This window comes from Grammomys surdaster, unplaced genomic scaffold, assembly GCF_004785775.1.
Source record: "Grammomys surdaster isolate TR1022 unplaced genomic scaffold, NIH_TR_1.0 139, whole genome shotgun sequence".
Taxonomy (NCBI): domain Eukaryota; kingdom Metazoa; phylum Chordata; class Mammalia; order Rodentia; family Muridae; genus Grammomys; species Grammomys surdaster.
The window spans coordinates 20,680,407-20,685,982 of NW_021604597.1; the positions used below are offsets into that span (position 1 = coordinate 20,680,407).

Here is a 5,576-nt window from a genome sequence, read left to right on the forward strand (position 1 = left end):
CACTTCTATATAGTATATAGCCCTCACTTCTCTCCTTCAAATTCATGACCTCTTTTTTACACTACTTGTTTTTTATACTACTTGGGGTATTACGTCTATGGGGTGTGTTATGGGATGTATATGTATATGTATGTATATATATTCAACACTGATATATGAATCAACATGTATAGCCTAAATATAACCTGTTGAGTACATATAGTATAAGTGGCATGTTTATTTTTAGGGCTGGAACTTTGGTATTGGAAAACAAATAGTGTACTCTTCCCTAGAGAGAACTACCTCCCCTGCTCACAAATTTACTCTGTTGTCTGTAGTTTTTCTTTTGTAGATTTGAGGTTTAGTAGGTTTTCCTGTGTCCACTGTGGCCTGCTCGTTAATGTTATCCTTGTTCTTCCTATGTTAGATTTTTGTTATCTAACATACTCTATTACAAATACACTTAGTAGCAACAAAATACTTTCTAAAAATATCTAAAGGATTATTTTCAATCACATGATCAAAATCTATAGGACTATGAGTCCCAAGTGGCAAGGACTAGTGAAGAGAAACTATAGAAGACAGAAAGCTGGGACCAAGAGACCTTGGTTAAGCTCATAACTTATGCCAAGCAAGTTTCTTAAATAAAACCATAAACCATAACCACCGAACCTGCAGGTCCCTGATCTGGAGGTGTCTAGCGATGATCTCTAGCCAGGCCTGGTACGGGGTAGGGGTTGAGTCAGGGCCATGGAGACAAACTGCGAGCAGGAAGGGGGAATTGGTTCCAGCTGCCTCCTCTGCACCTGTCTCTTGCTGAGCCTGCCCGAGCTGGGAGGGGAGGGGCCTGAAAGCGCTTCAGGAGAGCAGATCTCTTGCCAAATGTTACAGCTCTTGCAACAGAAACTCTCGGACAACAGGATGATTCTCACACACCTTTACTTCTCCTGTATAGGGTCCTTATATACAGTTTTGGGGTGGGTTAGGGTCTGGCAGCTGATAACCCCTATTGGCTTGGTCTGAGAGCTTGGAGATACCTCGACTACATGTGGGAGAGCCTGAGGCACTGTTCCTCCATGACCTATGACCATAGACCTCTCTGTGGGAGGGGCTGTGAGGGGCTGAGACTGAGTAAAAGGAGCTAGGAGCCAGGAGCAACCCCGAACACCTTCCGTCCCATTAAGGTACAGGTTCGAGGCCTGTGCTCGAACAGGCTCCCAGTTAATTCTCACAGCCCACCGCCTCAGAGAAACCATTACAATTTAAATGAGCATGCAAAGATATCTAATATAGACTCTAAGTAACAATTTTCTTCATTTTCACACTTGTAGTGAGATCTACAATGTTAAAAACAAGTAGACAAGTTGCTCTATTTAAAAGTTGATAAACATAATCCTATAATTATAACCATAGAAAATCAATAGGTAATTTGAGCTGCAAAATACTCAAGGCTGGATAATGTTGATCATTTCTTAGGGTTATGAAAGTTAAGAAGTCACCATAAAGACCTTTGACAGACTCTTCAGATTACTCCTCCTCCTCTCAGGTCCTGTGTATTGCAGCAGAGGGAAGAGCACAAGGAAGTTAACCTGGTTTCCTACAACCATTTGGGGATACTAGTTTCTTAGTAGTCATTCTGAATGTGTTTCCAAAATTTTTACTTATATTTGATAACTACACAACTAAATTGGATTTTAATGTTTATTTGAAAGAGAATCATTGAAAGCATATGGAAATATTTAAGAAAATCCCCACTTTACGCAAGGTGCTAATTTCCATATAAAGGACAATTTGTCTATTTACTCAGTTTAAATATATAGCTGCTTTTTCTACCTAAAGGTAATTTTTATATATGCTCTTACCGTCATTTTGTCATCATCTATTAGAATAGTAATTTTTTTCATAAACCACTTACCACTGCAAATCTGAGACACAGTGATCTCTCTATAGTCCTTGTCTAGAAAATCTCTCCTTCAACACTCATTCAAAGTGATGCCTTTTACAAATGACACATCATATCAGGTAGACAAATTTTTGTTTCCAAATAATTTTTCTAAATGTGTATTATTTAGGGGCAAGTATTATTAAGAACAATAGAAAAGTAGCTTTGCTACAGTCATGACACTGCACAGGACATGTAGACTTTACTGGAAATACAAAAAAGGAGAGATATACACATTACCTTCATCACCTGCCTGTCCATGGAGATATTTTCTCCACTCTCCTAAAGCAAGTGATATTATTAAAGCCTGTATAGACTATTCTGTTTGATTTTCCTTATATCCTCTTTGTTGTCGCTAATAGCATCAGAGTCACTCTGACCTTCCAGGTTTTATATCTTATCTAAGTTGGAACACTCGATATCCATTTCATGGCACATATCATGTAAATATGACTTACACTCAGTCAAAGTAACCTAACAATATTACAGTTTCCGACTAAGAGCAGCTGTTACGGTTACTTCATATAAACAGTGTGGCTCTACTTGCCAAAGGAGAATCCAAATCTTGAGTAAAAAAAAAGAAGAATCATAAAAGTTCTGGGAATACTGCTTAGAAGCATATGATTTGAAATTGCTGATGATGTAGTTTTTGAATTTTCATCAATATAATGAGCCTCAAATAATTGAAATCACAGATAAGAGAGGATACTTATAAGAACAATGAAGCAGAGTAGCTGGTTGAACCTGAGAGTTTCGGAACAACTTGGACAACACAGAAATAAACCATCTTAAAAATTAGGAAAAGTCTAAGCCCATAGAATCACGTTGTGTCAGGGGCAGTCCTGCTTATACACTGAAGGCCTAAAATTATCCATAGGTCTGACATACATGCCTGCTAGCATAAAGTCTTGGGTCTCTGTGAAAAACACTGAAACAGATGCCTGGAAGCTATTGTAAACAAGCAGCTTTGGTGAAAAATTGCCAGACTAATTAGTTATAGACCTTGTAGATAGGTAACCTTGGTGGATAGTACCGACTTAGATAAAGACAAGTGAATTATAGTCAGAGTCATTGTGACCTGTCCCCTGAACCTTCACCCAGCCGATACTCTGTTCTGGAAGATATCTGTACTCCCGCTGAACACCCATGCTCCTACATCATCCCCTTCCCCACATCCTGCCTTTTTTGTGTATATAACCCCTGTGTGAAAAAGTAAAAATGGTGATTTGATCAGACTATAGACAGATCGCCTTCCTTGTGTTGGCCTGTCTCCCACTTCCTCTTTCAGGTGATCTCCCCAGAACCCTGTTTAATGCCCTGCTGGCCAAGACAACTTTATAATTGTAGATTATTAATATCAAGTAGATCAAATAGATATCTATTGACACCTATTGATTGACAGCAAAGTAGAGATCCATTTTTGGAAGAAACCACAGTTTTAAACTTTAGCAATGAAGGATTTTGTCTTTTTGTAGATACTTTCAATTTTACTCTTATATGTATTTTGAAAACTCAATTCAGTGTAGCTCATTAACAGTTTTTTCTAATCAAAAGTACATAAAATTGGTATGCTTTTGAAGTAGAAGTAACTATGGAATAAAGGAAGTACTGACAATAAGCCTGGACCTTCCAGGAAGGGAAAATTTAACTGTGTTTTGAATGTGTTGGGCATTCAACTAATCCTTAAATTTATAAGTAAACATGATTTCCTGGCATCAAGGATCAACAATATGGAAACTCTTATGCTTCTTTTCTATTCCTTTACTCCTTCTTTGCTACTGTTACTTGAATCCAAATTAAATTATTGTTATGTTCCCCATGTTCTTTATGATGTAAGATAAATAGCACTTTATTCTCATTTTTTTTTCAACCTACAAGAAAAAAAAAACAACAAAAAAAATGGGGCAAGACACAAAGTTGAGAGGAATGTTTAAGGATCTTTTATCCCATTCTCTTTTTTGTGTGTGTGCTAAAAGTGACGGTGAGCCATGTGGGAGCAGGAAGCCTCCATTCTTTGTGCTGATAGGGGCTCCCAGGCATCATTAGAAGGCAAGGCAGAGAACACAGCTTCGGTGCTGCAGGCGCCTAAGGGCTTTCATCACAGCGATGCCAAAACGGGGAAGAACCCAAGTCCGAGCCAGAGACCAAGAAAAGTAAGGGAGCAGCAAAGAAAACTGAGAAGGAGGCCACAGGAGAGGGCCCTGTCCTGTATGAAGACCCTCCAGATCAGATAACCTCACCCAGTGGCAAATCTGCCACACTCAAGATATGCTCCTGGAATGTGGAAGGGCTTTAAGTCTGGATTAAAAAGAAAGGTTTGGATTGGGTAAAGGAAGAAGCACCAGACATCTTGTGCCACCAAGAGACCAAATGCTCAGAGAACAAACTCCTGGCTGAACTGCAAGAGCTGCCAGGACTCACCCATCAGTACTGGTCAGCTCTATCAGACAAAGAAGGATACAGTGGTGTGCGCCTACTTTCCCGCCAGTGCCCGCTCAAAGTCTCTTATAGCATTGGTGGCGAAGAACATGATCAAGAAGACTGGGTGATTGTAGCTGAATTTGAGTCCTTTGTCTTGGTCTATGTTCCCAACGCAGGCAGGCAGACGGTAAGACTGGAATACCAACAGTGTTGGGATGACCCCTTGTGAAAGTTTCTAAAGGATTTGGCTTCCCGAAATCCCCTTTGTGCTATGCAGGGATCTCAGTGTGGCTCATGATGAAATTGACCTTCATAACCCCAAAGGAAACAAAAAGAATGCCGACTTTACTCCCCAGGAATGCGAAGGCTTTGGGGAATTGCTACCGGCTGTACCACTGGCTCACAGCTTCCGGCATCTCTACCCCAACACTGCCTATGCTTACATTTTCTGGAATTACATGATGAATGCCCACTCTAAGAATGTTGGTTGGAGCCTTGATTACTTTGTGCTGTCCTACTCTCTTTTACCTGTACTGTGTGACAGCAAGATCCGGTCCAAGGCTTTTGGCAGTGACCACTGTCCCATTACCCTTTACCTAGCACTGTGACACCCTCCTGATTTAGCTTCAGCTTTATGCCTGGGAATAGCCCCCTCTCCCCAGAGAAGTCCAGTGTATTATCCCCTCTTCAGGTTTGTGGTTTTGTATATGCTCCCCTCTATTTTAAACATTAAACCAAATTTCTGGTTTCCTTTAAACAATCCAAGTGAAATAAAAGGCTCTACTTAAAAAAAAAAAGGGAGGATAATATGTTTAGAAGATGAGATATTGAAAGTTCTAAGATGTTTAAAAAACATAACAAATTATTTTGATATACTATAACTAAACACATCCAGAAGAAGGTAATTGCACAGTACAGGCCACTGGTACTTTTCAAGATTATCCTTAATCTTCAACATTTTAATTTTTTATTGTCTGAGCAGTATTTGTGAATTTGATTATCATTGCAAAAAGAAAATGTTATACAAATAAGTAATCTCCATGTAGGCAAGCAAAAAGATTTTCAGGTCTAGCACCATGTTATTAGAAAAAGTAGATTCTACGGCTGTTGGAAGATTATAGAAAATGTACTTCTTCCAATTCTTCTCAATCCATTCTCTTGCAGTATACTGGTTCAGTTTTCTGCAAATTAATCGAGTAGCAGATTTTACTATTATGCTTGAATATGACCTCTG

At 39.3% G+C, this 5,576-nt stretch overlaps 1 pseudogene; it reads left to right on the forward strand.

Moving 5' to 3' along the window:
• Positions 1 to 682: 682 nt before the first annotated feature.
• On the forward strand, positions 683 to 4,950 carry LOC114618024 (annotated as a pseudogene).
• Positions 4,951 to 5,576: the final 626 nt, after the last annotated feature.